The 16,247-nt window shown below is 53.6% G+C and overlaps 1 protein-coding gene across 5 annotated transcripts in view; it reads left to right on the top strand.

The window, feature by feature from the left end:
• Positions 1 to 12,905: 12,905 nt before the first annotated feature.
• The window catches only part of PSD2 (pleckstrin and Sec7 domain containing 2), an 89,165-nt gene continuing 85,823 nt past the window's right edge, over positions 12,906 to 16,247 (top strand). For 4 of the 5 annotated variants that reach the window (XM_083799302.1, XM_083799298.1, XM_083799303.1 and 1 more), the window contains exon 1: positions 12,906 to 13,048. The gene's annotated coding sequence lies outside the window, so the exon portion shown is untranslated. Of the gene's footprint in view, positions 13,049 to 15,702; positions 15,897 to 16,247 lie in introns of all 5 variants that reach the window. The other variant, XM_083799300.1, reaches the window with a different exon arrangement.

Below are 16,247 nucleotides of genomic sequence, written 5' to 3'. Positions count from 1 at the left end.
CCTGGGAAACACAAAGAACATTAAACATGGCCAGAGAGGAGCAAGCGGAGCGCAGAGGGGCTGTAAAGCCGTCCCATGGTGCCACCCCAGCACGATGACATCCCTGCACAGACCACCCCACGGCACCCCCCAGCACACCCAAGAGCTAGAGGTAAATGTCCCGTTGGTACCCCTCAGATGCAGGGTTGAAGGACTGGGCTCTGAAAAGCCAGCAGAGTATGGGAAGGAGGAAGGATTGAGGGGGGCTGTTTTGAGCAGCCTTGCATTGATGTGTTAGGCTGGCCTGGGGCTGGTGAGGTGTCCCTGCCTGGGGAGTGGTCCTGTGGCGAGGTGGCTCTAGTGGACCCAGTGTGAGGAAGGCTCCTGTTCCCAGCATCTCTTTCTGAGCTGGCCATCGAGTTGCAGGGTCACGGAGCTGGGTCTCCTTACGGCCTCCAGCAGCTGGTCCCTTTGCTCAGCCATGTCGCAGCCATCACCATCCCCAAGGCACGCAGGCTTCTCTGACGCCCTGCTCCCCACCACAGACAATGATGCTGTGTCCTTGGGCAGGGTCAAATGACCTTTGTGACAGGGGCCAAATGACCTTTTTGTCAAAATCTGCATCTGTGGTGTGTGAATGTAAATATCAGTAGTCTGAGAACGTGCTCGTGACCATGGCTGAACTGAGGGCAGATAGCTGGGTCTCCTCACAGGTATGTTGGTCCCCTGGGTGCATAATGGTCCTCTGAATGGAAACTGCTCAACAAAACTCTTTTTCAACAGAAAATCAACTTGGGATGAGATGAGCAGTGTATGCTTTTGGGAAAATAGGACTCTGCCTTTTTCTGCTTGGGAATGAATTCCCTGAAGCCAAAACCAGCTAGGAAATGCAAGACAGTGCCTCATGGGAAGTGAGATTTCTCACTGCACCCATGCCATTTCCCACTGTGTACAGGCCGGCAAAGTCTGGGTGCACTATCTCTCACCACCAGCCCCTCAGGAGACACAGCTTGGAGGGCAGCCAGGCTCCCAAGTGCATCAGCATTACCACAGAAACACGTTTAAGCCACATTTCAGTCTGTGTATAGTGGGGGTTGGGAGGCAGCTCTTTATAGGGTGTACACATCTGCACCCCCGCAAAAAAAAAACAAGCAAAATTGGAGGGAGCCCCCCACAAGCTTCCCCAGTGCTACCAGGCTGACTTCTAGTAATTCTTGTCGCCCAGGTCAGTAGGATGTCTTGCAAGCTATACCATGGACCTACAGCACCATACGCTGGCCTAGTTTAGCATCTACACAGCAGTGCAGCACGCTTTGCTCCGTCCCTGGTCCCTAAGAAGTGCAGATCAGAGCTGGCTGCTTGGTCAGCTTGGGCAAGCTCCAAGTGGTTGGTGAGGCCACACAGTCGCTGCTGCGGGACAGCCGCTGCCTGGCAGGGCCAGACAGGGCACAGGAGCACAGCGGGGCCGCATCAGCACCGCTCGCGTGCAGGGCCCAGGCGAGCAGCGCCTCAGGACGGGACACACGTGTGAACACAAAGCGTGACTGGGCAGGGCAGGCCTGAGCCCAGCTTGTGCTGCGGGTCTGAGCGGCCACGGTCTCCCTGTCCTGCTCCACCTGCCATTCAGAGGGACCTGCACAGGCTGGAGAGCTGGGCCGAGAGGAATCTCATGAAGTTCAACAAAGGCAAGTGCAGGGCCCTGCATCTAGTGAGGAATAACCCCAAGCACCAGTACAGGCTGGGGGCTGACCTGCTGGAGAGCAGCTCTGGAGAGGGGCATGGGGGTCCTGGTGGACAGCAGGCTGACCATGAGTCAGCAACGTGCCCTTGTGGCCAAGAGGGCCAGTGGCATCCTGGGGTGCTTTAGGAAGAGTGTTGCCAGCAGGTCGAGGGAGGTGATCCTCCCCTTCTACTCAGCCCTGGTGAGGCCACACCTGGAGTACTGTGTCCAGTTCTGGGCTCCTCCGTACAAGAGGGACATAGAACTATTGCAGTACAAGAGGGACACAGAACTATTGCAGCAAGTCCAGAGGAGGGCTACGAAGATGATGAGGGGACTGGAGCACCTGTCATATGAGGAGAGACTGCTTAGCTTGGAGAAGAGAAGGCCGAGAGGGAATCTGATCAATGCGTATAAATACCTGAAGGGAGGGTGTCAAGACAATAGGGCCATACAGGCACAAGCTGAAACACAGAAAGTTCCAGCTGAATATGAGGAAAAACTTCTTTACTATGAGAGTGACAGAGCACTGGAACAGGTTGCTCAGGGAGGTTGCGGAATGTCCTCTGGAGATGCTCAAAACCTGCCTGAACGTGATCCTGTGCAACATGTGCTAGGTGACCCTGCTTGGCAGGGGAATTGAACTAGGTGATCTCCACAGTGATCTTTCAACCTCAGCGATTCTGTGTGTGAAAGCTCCACTCTGGTTTCAGCAGCCCCAGGGACAGAGGAGCCCCGCAGCTGGGAGGCCAGTAGAGGCCAGCTCTGGATCCTGCCCCACCAGTTGTGTTCAGACCTGCTGGGCCCTGTTACACTCAGCTTGTGATCCTCCCTCAGATGGAAGGGATAAGGTGACCCTGAGCAACTCTGAACGTAGCCACATTAACATTGAGCTAGGGAGGAGCAGGATGTTTCCTGAAAATCTAGTCCCCGGGACTCCCTTCTATGAGAGACTGGTGGTGAGAAGAGCCAACGACACAGGAAAAAATAATAATAATAATAAAATAATAAAAAAATAAAGACGATGAAGATGACAAGAGCTAACTGCATCGCTGAGGAAAATAGGCATGATGACTCACTTGCCTGGTACCTTTGTCTCCTATTTCTCATCGTACAGGTCCCTGTAGACTGTCTAGCATTGCCCAGGGAAACACCATGTTTATCTATGGGCAGTGAGGCATCACTGAGCAAGGGCTTCTTTTAAGAGGCACTCTGCACTGTTATGGTATTTTCTGAGCCATGGGGGATGGCCCAAAGGTACTTCATAGTTCCTCTGGAACTATTCTTGTAGCAGGTCCTGGGTGTTTGGAATACCGTGTGTTCTTGGCTTGTTTCTGAGTGGATTCTACCATGAGCACAAGGGATGGATGTTTCCTACTGGAAGGTCAAGCAGCTCTAAAGTACATGTCCCTGTACAGTAATAAGTTCCAAACCAGAAACTACTGGAAGAAAACCATCTTCATGCTAATCCAGACATCAGCTTAGATCCCTCCTGTCCCCAAAAGCTGTGGGAGCAGAGGTGGAATTGCAAAGGCCCACCCAGATTTTGCACGTCTGTATTATCACTTCACCACATGCTCCAGCTGTCTTTGCTTTGGGAAAAAGAAACACGTCCTGTTCTGGATGAAACTCTCCTCCATGTGGGATGTGCCATAAGAGAGAAAATGTTTAATGTCCAGCAAACAGAGAGCTGACCTTGCAGTCTCACAACCCCCGCTGTGTCCCTGTACCTGTGGATCCAGTTGCCCACAGAGCTGTGGAGTCACAGCGGAGCATTTGGGGACAGACGTTCCCAAAGCCTAAGGATGGAAGGCACCAAACAAAATGCAAGAGGTCAGCAAACATGATGCAACAATTATCACAGGTGGATATAAGGGGAGGAGAGACCAAGACAATGCAGTTTATGGAGTTCGGGAGAGGGAATTCTCTAGAGGCACTGATGAAGCACTATAAATAACTCCAAGGTAATGACAGAAATGAAGGGAGTGAATTATTCACCACATCTGAAGATGGGAGGGCAAGAGGCAGTGATCTGGATCTAAGGAAGGGAAGTTTAGTCAGGGGAGAGCCTGGGCAGCAGGAACTGCCCAGCATGGGATATGCAGTCTGCCTATAATTTGTCCTTGGCTGGTCCCACATTAATTCTGGTGCTGGAAGGGCTACAGCCAACTCATGGCCTGTGTGTTACTCCCTCCTGGGAGGGTGTATGTGAAGTTTCCCCCGTGTGATAGCTCTGGCCCACACACTGAGCCTGCTGCTTTCCCAGGGCTGCATCTGAGGAGGCAAACAATGACGGGCGGCTGCCTAACCGCCTAACCCCACAGGTAAGAACGGATGGAGATCAGTTTGGCATTTGCGAAAGCCATCAAGCTGAGCAAGTGAACAGGAGGGATTTAGAAGAAGCTATGGCTTTGGCTTGAAAGGAAGAACCAGGGTCTGGAAACACAGGCCCCAGCAATATCACAGAATCACAAAATGGCTGATGTTGGAAAGGATCCGTGGAGGTCATCTGGTCCAACCCCTGCTCAAGCAGGTCCAACCAGAGATGGTTGCCCAGGATCATGTCTAGACAGCTTTTGGCCATTTCCAAAGAAGGAGACTCTACAACCTCTCTGGGCAACCTGTGCCAGAGCTCAGTCACCTGCACAGCAAAGAAGTGTTTTCATGATGTTAGAGGGAACCTCCTGTTTTCCAGTTTGTGCCCATTGCCTCTTGTCCTGGCACTGGACACCACTGATATGAGCCTGGCGCAATCCTTTTTGCACCCTCCCTGTAGATATTTGTAGATATTCCTCCCGAGCCTGAAAGATGGAGGTTTTTGTATTTTATGCATGCTGCTAGGGTTATTTTATTTGCTTGTTGACATGTGTGTCTCTGCTAAAGGTAATGTCCCCTTTGAGATTATGCATATGAAGAGGCCTAGGAAAGTACTGTGCCTCTGCTGCTGATCTTGGCATGGGCTGGGGTTCAGTCCTGCTCCTGTTCCTGAGGGTCCCAGTGTGACCTTACCCCGCTCCCCTCCTCCCATCAGCTTCTAGGATCAAAAGGTGGCAGAGGAACACTGGGTGTACAGACCTAGCCTTCTGCTTCTGCTCACCTTGCAAGACTCAAGCCTTCCTGCAGGCAGACAAACACTGGCAAAACTCATACACCCTGACTTACACAGACCTAATGTTTACTCGCAGGGTGGACAAATAGGAAATAAATGCCCCCGTGGATCCTGGAGGTCGGTCTAGATCAGGCTTGCCTGTCTGAGAGCAGCAGCCTTTCCCTAAGAACATGCAGGGAACTCAGATCTCTCTTCCTGATTTTTTTTTTTTTTTTTTTGAGCAAATGGGCTTGGCATTAAAACACAGCATGATCCTGATAAAGGAAGATATCAGCCTGATCCCAGGCTGAAAGCAAAATATTACAACAGGTACCATCTGGGCACTTCTGGTCCAGCAGACCAGCTGGTATGTTTGGGTATGGAGGGGACCCACTACATTTGCTAGGAGACCCACTTTGATCTCTGGAGCCCTTTCTATTTCACTACAGATGGGTTTGTCCTTATCTTCATCTCCCTTGGTGGGCTCTCTGAGTACCTTATTATGTCCAGTGGGCCTGGGAGATATCTATGTGTCCCCCAGAACTGCTTGTGGGGTCAAGGTGGCACTGGGGTAGCCATCAGCCAACACACTCCTGGCAGAGGCAGATGCTGGAAGGGAAGCAACCTGATGGGAAACCATGCTTGGCTCTCCTGCCCAGTGTGCAGAGCCATGTCACGAGTCAGGATCCTGGATGCCATGTGTACTGGTCTCAGCAACCCCACACTGGGGAGACAGTCAGGGATATGGTTCCTGCATTGCTCATGCGTCACAACCATGTGTGGGAGGTGGTGTGGGCTCGAACATCTTTTGGAGTGGAGAGCTCGCTGGCTTTGCACCCCACAGAAACCACAGGGACTCATGTTCCCTCTTAGTGTGGACAGGTGCCCACATGTAGGGTGGTCAGCCTGACTGTTGGGAAAGAATAAGGAAAGTGAAATTCATGTGGGAAGAACGTTACAGCACTGGAAGCCCCAGCCCATTTCCCCCATAGAAGTCCACATCTCCCATGCAGAAAGACTGTTAAATTCACAGTTGTTGGACACTGCAGTGGCACAGAGCTCTATCACAACAGCAGGAAAGCAATAATCCCGTAGGCTCTCATCAGTTCTGTCCTGCACAGGCATTGATGCAGCATGTTTCCCAGGCACCAGAGCTGTATGCAGAAAACAAAGGCATGGGTCTGATCCAGTGTGGGGCTTGCAGACCCACACTGCTTGTGAGCCAGAGCACACAGCTTGTAAGCCAGAGCAAGAGGAAGGGCAAAGGAAACCGACTCTGAAATACCCAAAGAGCTTCAGCTGCCTCCAGACTCTCAAGACAAAGCTATAAATCTGCACAGCCCTGCTGTGAAGCGGTGGGACACGGTGAAACCGCCACACAGCGTCACAATGTCCTTGATCTCTGTTTTCTCTTCCATTCCTTCCTTTCATCCTCCCCACCCCTGGAGATGGATTCAGTCTCCTGGTAGCTATGGTTTCTCAGCCTGCTCAAACCCTGTTCTGTCCTGTCTTGCTGTGTTTTATAGCAGGCTGGGTCAAGTTGCAGTTGCTAACAGCAGTTGCCGGTGTGGAGGGAGAGCATCCCCAGCCAGAGGACCAGCTTTCTGGCAAGATGTGCTGCACCCATCAGTGGCAGGGGCAGACGCCACTGCTCCCTTCTGGCATGTTATAAGAGGCACCAGCACTATTGGCCTGTGCAGGGAATGCAAACTGATGGGCTTTTGCCCCTGGGCTCATGATCGGTCATGCAGCCAGCAGAGCTCTGGCACATCTTTTCACGTGGTGGGGAGGGGGTCTGAGGCACTGCATAGCCCTCGGCTGCAGTGGACACAAAGCTCTGCCCCGAGGCTGCCTGTGGGTCATAGGATCTGGAGCAGCAGCTCCTGACCCTCCTCTGTTTGCTGGGCTTGAATTCTCCTTGTAAGCTGGGATGAAAAGAGGAATTCTCTTGCTGGCCCAGGAAGGGGGAGCCACATTGACGCCACATGCTGAAGCAGCCTTGACACCTAGATGTCCCCAGGGACATGACCTAGCCCAGCTGCTTGAATGGTTGAAAGTGCCTCTCTTCTGAAGCCGTGGACTGCCCCCCCCCACCCTAACAGCAAGCAAGGAGCCAGTCTCAAAGGTCACCCAAACCACATCCAAGTAAGGCCATTTGCCTGTCCCCATTTGACAGTGTCCTGGACATCATCTGGCAAAGAGGGAAGAAAACATAGAGGGCATAAAGCCATCTTCTTGCTCTCTCCTGATTTAGATCTATGGAACATAGGCAAAATCAGCATGTGACCCACAAAAAGAAATGGTTTGTGCCACATTTGTCTCCTTTGTGTCCCTGGGCTTGCTGGACAGGGAGCATAGGGAAGAGAAATGTGTTCAGACTGTAACAAATGCCACAGCCTACAAAATGAATCAATTCACCCCCAAACAATTTGCAATGCAAAGGGAGCAGCTCTCCTCATGGTTTACTCCTCCCCGTGCACAGACATACGCACTCTCTTTCCCACATCCCTGCCTTGGGAGGAAAGCAGGTGAGTGCAGGCAGAAGCCTATCCTGCTGCCCCAAACAGTCCCAGCAGCTTTTTGCCTCCTTGCTGATTTAAATTGCTGGCATGGACACAACCTCGCCAGCAGTGGTGAAGGTTGGATACCAGGAAGGGGGTGACCCCAGCACATTGGCAGTACTGCCCAGATATAGCTCCAGTCTCTGTGTCTCCAAAGGTTTCTCTCTCCAGCATGTTTGGCTAATTAGTAAATGGAGCCTAAACCTTTTGGTCTCCATCGATCTTATCTTTAAACCCTGCAGACAACAATTCCTCAATCGATACCTCATTTAATTGCTGCCACCAGGCTGACAGCTGGGGTTCTGGCTGTGCATGCCTGGCTGTCACATAGCGGGTTGCCAGTGCCACCTTCTAATCCCAGACTGATTTATCCTCATGCAGTTCCTCTCCCCCTGCAGACCCTATTCCCACCCTTTTTCCCCCCAGTGCAGACCTGGTCTTGGTCACATCAGCTTTCAAGCAGCATTACATTCAAGCCTCACTGTGTAAAGCACAATGTAGAGATGTCCCACTGCAGTCTGTGACTGCCAGTTCTTACTTGCATGTTCCTCTGAAGATCGCTTGCTCCATTGTCCCACTTGCTTCCTGCTGAACACATCTTGGAAGAATTCATAGCCCAGTTGCAGTGAGCATGGCTGGTCTGCCAGAAGTTTTTAAGTTACGTTCTGCAATGTCAAAAGAGTCAGTGCCCAGGGCAGAGTGATTAAGAGGCTGTAGCAGAAAGAAACTTTCAGATCTGCCATAGGAAGGGTCATGTATCTGCTGAGTAACTCCAGTAACACTTTGAGGATCGCTTGTCCTTGCGGCTTATAGCTGCTCCACTCCATGGTGCATCAGAGTCAATCTTCTCAATGCAAGAGGAGCTGCAGAGACATTAAATAAATCAAGGTAAAACCCGGCCCTCGACTGACATTAGCCAATATCCTCACTTTCCACTAAGTAACAAGGACAAGGACCTTGCTGTGCTAGGTGCTGTACAGAGGAGGTGTGTCTGGTGGAACACATCGCTTCTCATGGTCCAACAGAGACATGGAAATCTTCTCAGAGGTGATGATCCTGATATCATTCGAAGTCTTCACAAATCATTAGGGAACTGGTGCACTAGGAAAGTCAGGGGAATATGCTAGCAGCTTAATGACGATGAATTCAGCCGTGGTGTCAATGGATGCACCTTCTTTGGTTCTACTGGACTAACTCAGAAGGCCCTTGGCTGCTGCAAGGGGCTGGTGTCTCCTCCAGCTGACAGAAGGTGGGACACACACATCCCCACACATCTACTCATTCACTTTGCTCTTCTCCTGTAACAGCTACACCAAGGCAGAATGTGACCCTGGGTAAAACAACAGGTCCTGCTCTTGGTGCAAACTGTTGAGGACAGAGGACAAAGCAAAAGTCAGGTTGAAGTTAAGGGCTTATGAATCACAGCTATCTGGGACAGAAATTCTTTCCAGAGTCTTTCAGTGTGGACAACATCTGACCTGAGGGTCTTACCACTGAGTTCAAACAGTTTCTGTGTAGGCAAAAATGTGCCTTGTCAGGGTGCAATGTTAGGAGAGAGTCTGCCCTGTTTGCAGCCTTGAAGTCCCCAGTTTCCCAGTGAGCCAGGGAGGGAGCTGAATGCTTTATAGCTCCATCAGTGAAGTCACTGAAAGCTTCTTAACTCAGTGGGAGTGGGGGGCTGAGTATTGTCAGCAACCAGAAATTGTTTCCACCGGCCTCTATTGCCCATAGTCTGTTGCATTAAGGGCCATTACCTGCTGCAGCTTGCTTGTGCCAGGTCCATTGTGAGGCTTATGAGACAAGCTGAGTGTTGCAGGAGCAAAAGAGAGCTGGGACCTAGTGGGAGAGGTAACTGGTGGCAGAGGAGACCCCTGGGAGCAGGACAGGGGTTGGTACCTGTGAAAGCCATGACATGGGAGCACCAAATCTGTAGTCATCCTTTGCCTCGGTGTGAGAGGGTGCCTGACACATGCTCCTGGAAGATCAGCAGTTGGCCCCGAGCATGTCCCAGATGGTTTGATGCCAGGGTGTTTGCACACAGCTCTGCCATTTAATAGGGAGAGAACGCATAGCTGATCCCAGCTGAAGCCATACACTAAAATGCTGACAGACTGTTTGTCAAGACACAAACATTGGCAAATGGCCCTGTTTGCCATATACTTAGAGTCAAGACAGAGAGGGAGGGAACCCAAGAACACTGCTGTCTCTGGCAGCAACTGAGAGTCATCAAAGAGCGGTTCACTGTATTTCTAGGAAGAAGGAAGTATCCTTCTCAGATTTGAAATACCTTTTTCCAAATGGCTGGTATTGAGATGGCTGGCTTCTTAAAATGAGGCTGAGGGTGGTGGGGCATCTGGGTACATTATTCACACAGCACAGATTGGGGGGTGAAGCATTCCACCTGTCCAGCCAGAATGGTATCTCTTTGGTCCCTCCAGCTTGGAAGAAGCTTAGAATCAGAATCACAGAATCATTTAGGCTGGAAAAGACATCTAAGGTCAAGTCCAACCATTAACCTAGCACTAAGTCTACCACTAAACCATGTCCCTAAGCACCACATCTACACATCTCTTTTGAATACCTCCAGGGATGGTGACACAACTGCTTCCCTGGGCAGCCTATTCCAACACCTCACAACCCTTTCAGTAAAGAAATTTTTCCTAATATCCAACCTAAACCTCCCCTGGTGCCATGTGAGGCCATTTACTCTTGTCCCATCACCTGTTGTTTGAGAGAAGAGACTGACCCCCACCCCACTACAACCTCCTTTGACGTAGCTGTAGAGAGTGATAAAGTCTCCCTTGAGCCTCCTTTTCTCTAGAATAAATAATCCCACTTCCCTCAGCCATCCTCAGAAAACTTGAAGGTTTCTAGACCCTTCACCATCCTTGTTGCCCTTCTCTGGACACGCTCCAGCACTTCGATATCCTCCTTGTAGTGAGGGGCCCAAAACTGAACACAGTACTCGAGGTGCGGCCTCACCAGAGCCAAGTACAGAGAGAAAATCACTTCCCTAAGTCCTGCTGGCCACACTGTTTCTGATACAAGTCAGGATGCTGTTGGCCTTCTTGGCCTTCTTGGTTCACCTGTGACATACTTGGTTCACCTATGACACACTTGTGCCATAAATTTATGGTGGAGCTGGAAAGGGAAGAATTTCTCCTAAAGAGCAGCCATTGCTTCTGGTCTATAGTGCATCCCACAGGGTACCTGGGTTTGCAGCTTGGAAAACCCAGCTCCCAGGCAGTCCAGGCGGCAAGGCTACCGAAAGGTTCCTGAAGGCAGAGTGAGAGCTGCTGTTCATAGCAATCAAAGTAAGAAAAACATAAGCATTGCCCCTATGCTGATCTAGAAACCTTCAGTTTGCAAGCAGGTGCCTTTTGTCTCTCATATGATCCCACGAATTTTGGAGAAACTTTTGAACCTAATTGTTAACCTATCTGGGCCTCAATTCAACACGATTGACTTCTACAAACAAGCAGCCCTGTGTTTCCAGCAGCTCTGCCCTGCCAGGTGCTGAACACTTCTTAGGGCAATGGGGTGGGCATGAGGGGTACCCAGAGAAAGGAAAACAAAGCTCACGTGGGTGGGGGACACATAAGAAGAAGGGTCACAAGGAGGGAAGGGTCACTGTGGAGCAGACGGTAAGGCAATTTTCATTTACATGGACATCACTCCTGGGCAGCCTGATGTTAAAGGAGTTTGTAGTTTTAAATTACCCGTCATTACCCCATCAAAGTTATCAAAAAAGGTGATGGATGGTTGAAAATCAGACCAGTTTGACTTGGGTTCAAGGTTCAATGAACGGGGCGGGGGGAGCCTTCTTTTGGGGTTTGATCCTCTGCTTCGAGTTTGGGCGGCAAAGACGTCGTGGAGCGTCCCTCTCACCAACAGCCGAGTAGGGAGGAAGAGGAGGACGGCTGGGCTGGGCTGGGCTGGGCTGGGCTGGGCTGGGCTGGGCTGGGCTCGGCTCGGCTCGGCTCGGCTCGGCGCACCCCGCGGCCGCCGCTGCAGTACCGCCCCGCTCCGCACCGTGTCAGCCGCCGACGGCAGCGGCTCGGCGGCGGCACCCACCGGCACCCGGGCGGCAGCGGCAGCGGCAGCGGCACCGAGGTCTGCGGAGGGCACCCTGTGAAATGTCCGTGCACGTGTCACACAGGGTCTCCCACTTGCCACAGTCTGGTCTCCGGAACGTGTCTCCAGGAAACTTGTGCTGGGGAACGTCCTGGCAGCTGGGTCCTGCATCCTCGCCGGCCGTCCTCCCCACCATCCTCTGCACTGGGCTTCAGGACCCCCTGGACATCGTTGTCCACATCATAAGGGGGAGGCAGAAGAGGACAAGTGACTTTTTCCCAACCCAATACAAACTCCCCAGGCAGCAACTCCAGCAGCAGCTTGGCCACAGCAGCGCTCAGGTCCCCGCGCACTTACCCTGCCCTCAGTGTCCCGCTGCCCACTCTGTCTCATCCACACCTTGCAGGTGGCCCTGATGAGCAGAGCGTAATGTCTCTGACCTGAAACCCCCCAGAAACTTCTCTCTAGATTAAACTCATCTTGCTGATGCTGAGCTCTTCCTCCTGGTCTCAGCCCCTTTCTCCCCACTTTAGAGCTTTCCTATGCTCGCAGGACGCCGGGGGTGTCCGACGGTGCCTTGCTGCAGCCTGTTGTGCGACCCCCCCCCACCCCAGCCTTCCCTCACCCCGAGGTTCCCCAGCAGACCCATCCCCTCCTGCTGCCTGCCACCGCCGCCTCCCATGGGGACCCCATCTCTTAGCAACGCCCCAGCCCAGCAGAAGGATGCTGCGCAGGCTGCGGCTGCTCCATCCACCCGTGCGTGGGGCTGTGCCGGGCGGAGGGCAGGGGCTGCCTGGGGGGTTAGGGGCTGCCTGGGGGGTTAGGGGCTGCCTGGGGGGTTAGGGGCTGCCTCGTGGGGTTAGGGGCTGCCTGGTGGGGTTAGGGGCTGCCTGGGGGGTTAGGGGCTGCCTGGTGGGGTTAGGGGCTGCCTGGGGGGTTAGGGGCTGCCTGGGGGGTTAGGGGATGCCTGGGGGGGTTAGGGGCTGCCTGGGGGGTTTAGGGGCTTCCTGGTGGGGTTAGGGGCTGCCTGGGGGTTAGGGGCTGCCTGGGGGGTTAGGGGATGCCTGGGGGGTTAGGGGCTGCCTGTGGGTTAGGGGCTGCCTGGGGGGTTTAGGGGCTTCCTGGTGGGGTTAGGGGCTGCCTGGGGGTTAGGGGATGCCTGGGGGGTTAGGGGATGCCTGGGGGGGTTAGGGGCTGCCTGGGGGGTTTAGGGGCTTCCTGGTGGGGTTAGGGGCTGCCTGGGGGTTAGGGGCTGCCTGGGGGGTTAGGGGATGCCTGGGGGGTTAGGGGCTGCCTGTGGGTTAGGGGCTGCCTGGGGGGTTTAGGGGCTTCCTGGTGGGGTTAGGGGCTGCCTGGGGGTTAGGGGCTGCCTGGGGGGTTAGGGACTGCCCCCCCCCCGTGAGCTGCCTCCTCGTTCCCCGTCCCCGGTGCAGCGGGCGCGGCGCGGCCGCCAGGGGGCGGCAAAGGGCTAAGCGGCGGCAAAGGGGCGGCAGCGAGTGGGGCCGCTCCGCCGCGGGCAGGGCGCCGGGGCCGGGGCCGGGGCCGGGGCCGGGGCCGGGTGTCGCGGAGCGGCTCCCCATGGCCGCGCGCCGCCGGGACCCGGCGAGGCGGGGACGCGGCGGAGGGGTGAGTGCGCGCCCGGGGTGGGGGCGGCGGAGGGGGGTCGGCCCGGAGCCGGGGGGGAGCGGGGCCCAGCGGGGCTCAGGGGGGGAGCCCCCCGGCAGCGCCCGCAGCCGCCGCCTTGCCTCGGCCGCACGTGCCCCGCGGCCCCCGGGGCTGGCGCGGCCGCCCACGGGAGGCCACCGTGCCTGGGGGTGGCGTGGGGTGAAGTGACCCGTGGTGAGCTCCCCCTGGCCTGGAGAGCCGCCCGGGAACGAGCACCGGGGGGGATTAAGCCTGTGCTCAATCGCTTCGTTGCTATCTCAGAGGGCTGCAGGGCTGCTCAGGAAGGACTTGGTGTACTGGTTTTGGAGGGTTTGAGGCTTGGCAGAGGGCTTTTCGGAAAGGCTTTTTCTGCACTCGGTTTCCCAGCCAGCTGCTTCCTTGTGCAGTGCCTCTCCAACTTTGTTCTGTGTAGCACAGGAGGCTCAACAGAAATGTCTTTTCAACTATGATCCAGTGATGTGTAACACATGACCCGAAGAAGCCAGGTTTCCTATAATTTAGCCAAGCCCACCTTTCTGTAAAAGGGGCACAGACATCCAGGTGATGTTGGGACAGTGCCCCAGCTCATCAGGTCTTTGGTGTGGCTCTGTCATTCTCTGCATCCCTGAATAAGACAGGAGAAGCAGGCTTATTCTGCCTTCAGTACTTTCCCACAGAGCAGTGCCCTGCAAGTCAGCTCTGAACAGGACGCAGTCTGGCTAATAAGCAGGAGACATGATTGTGAGGGAGCTTGCACTAGGGCTGTACTGCTGCTGCCCTGCTGCGCACGCAGCCGTGAGAGCCAGAGCTCAGTTGTGCCTCCCTGCAGGGCTCTAAGCAGGATTCCTTTGCTTGGAAATAGGTAAGAGGCATTGAGCTTGCTTTAATACCCCAATGTTGATGGAAGGCTGAGAAGCAGAATTAGAAGGGTGTGAGCTGGATGACCCTATTCAAATTAATTTGCAGGTCACCTTGTTCCGAGTTCACACTGTGAAGGTTTTGGGTACCTTACCAGGTACCTTTGCGTACAAAGTTGGCAAAGTTGCTAGCATGGGATATTGTCCCACTGGGACTAGAAGCTCTTGGTTTAAGGAGCTGTCTTCTCATGCTCTTAAATATCTTCAGCCTCCAGTTTGTTGTCAGTCCCTTCGTGTGGTGCCCATAGGAGGAAAGCAGACCTTTCCTCAGGATTAGGCACTACTTGTTGGTTAGAATTTAGCGCGTCTCCTTTTACCTTTTTGTTGACATACAGTGGAAGGGATGGAGGGCAGGTTCATTGAGATCAGAATATCCTATAAGTTAGTTTGCTTTTCCAAAATATCTTTCGTATTAAAATGAAGTAAAATGTTTTGACATTGTAGAACAAAGTTCTTTCTTGTGGATTTCAGATGATTCTTAGCTAGAAATGCCTTTGCATGGGATGAAAAATGTTATGGAACAAGTAAAATAATGCCTCAAAGTGAGTACTTTTGGTTCTCACTGCCTGGCAAATATTGGCATTGATATGGCAGGAGAAGGGGAGAAATAGTTTCTGAGTCAAGCTTGAGGGAGGAGGCTGTTCTTTGGGGTGGCAGAAGTGATGCGGAGGGGGTGACCTTCAGCAGCCTGCTTGTGTCCATCTGTGGTAATCTTCTGCATCACTGGGCCATTGCCTTAGATTAGCTCGGAGCCAGCTGTAGCCTACAGCCTGGTGTTGGCAAACTACCTTTCAATGGCTTGAGGTGAAAGGTGTCTTCCTGTCACCATTGTTGGCCCCTTGACTAGGGCTCAGGCAGCCCTGGGCTGGAGATGGTGGTCTCTTCTGCCCCGGTGCTTCCTGTCATCCTTGGGCTTTCACCACCCATCCCCAAAGCAGCATCCTCCTGGGCTGCTGGGAAGAGCAGGGCCTGTTCCTGGGGAAGGGAAGTGAGGATGCTCATGAAACAGTCTCCATGGCTCAAGATGGACTCAGCCGTCAGGTCAGGCCAGAAACACTCATCTCAGTTCAGAGTCTGCTGAGGGAAGAAGTCACCCCAGCGTAGGCCGCAGAGACGAGACTGGTGAGGGTCTCTGTGGATGTGGACTGCCCAGTAAACGGTGCCAGCTACTGCATTTGTTGTTCTTGTGGGTCTTGGACTGAATTTTGAATAGCCCGGGGCTCTGTCTGGGTACTGCTGTGTTGTAACACGAGGTCCCACGGGGCCCAGCTGGTCATGCATCCCTGGCTGGACTGCAGGGGAGGCTGCTGTGGCCCACCCCCGGACGGCTGCCCCAGGCTGCTCTCTGAGGGCCTGAGCTTAACAAAACAAACTGCACCTGGCAGCGAGAGCCCATTCTGAAGGGGCTCAAAGCTTTCTGTAAAGGAAAGTCCCCCACAGACCTAGGACCTGGATGGTTTCCTGCTGCGTCCTTTGAGAGCAGCAACAAACAGAGAGCAGGATTTTGAACTCCGTCCTGAGACCTGGTGCTCTGGGTTTCCGTTCCAGCGCAGGGTCCTAAGCCAAGAAAACTGCCTGTCCTGCCAAGGCCTAATACAAAGCCCAGCCCTGGAGCAGTCAGTCAGCAGGGTGGCATTAACTCCTCTTTGTGAACAGTAGTGACGCCCCTTTGGTGAGCATGCTATCTGTGTTGTTTACTTTCTTGTTTCTTCTTTAAAGAACCATCACACCTGACGTAGCTGCAGCCTTCTGGCTGGCTGTTGGGTTGCAGAGCTCTTGAAGATGCTAACTGAAGCTCAGTGACGATCCTTAAGCACTTCTTTACCATGTCCCCTCCGAGCAGTGCCCTGCTAGTGGGCTGAAAACCTGGCTGGGGGAAGGGCACTGAGACGCGTGGAGTCGAGCAGAGGTAGGTGGGCTTGAGCCAGTGGAGAGAACAGCCTCTTAGCAGAGAGTCTCAAAGAATTAAGCCTGATCTAGCACTTCGGCTGTCAGACACATCGGGAATCTCCTTATGTTTTCTCTCTGGAAATGATGTGGGGATCACGGAAGAAATTTGTGCAAAACCCTGGCTTGAGCAGATCAGGTAGAAGGGATCAGCCTTCACCACGTGCCAGGGACACCATAACTGTTTGGAGGAAGTCCCAGACCTGAGGGGCAGCAGGTCAGGGTGGCTTCAGGTACTGTCTTGTTTTACGGGCTGGTCTTTGTGATGGAGTCTTCCTCACGGCTTTTGTGTCTGACCTGGCACCAAAGCTGGCAAC

This window comes from Anser anser (assembly GCF_964211835.1).
Source record: "Anser anser genome assembly, chromosome: 14".
Lineage (NCBI taxonomy): Eukaryota > Metazoa > Chordata > Aves > Anseriformes > Anatidae > Anser > Anser anser.
Note: the sequence above shows the minus strand (reverse complement) of the source record. Positions and strands in the feature narration are given on the sequence as shown.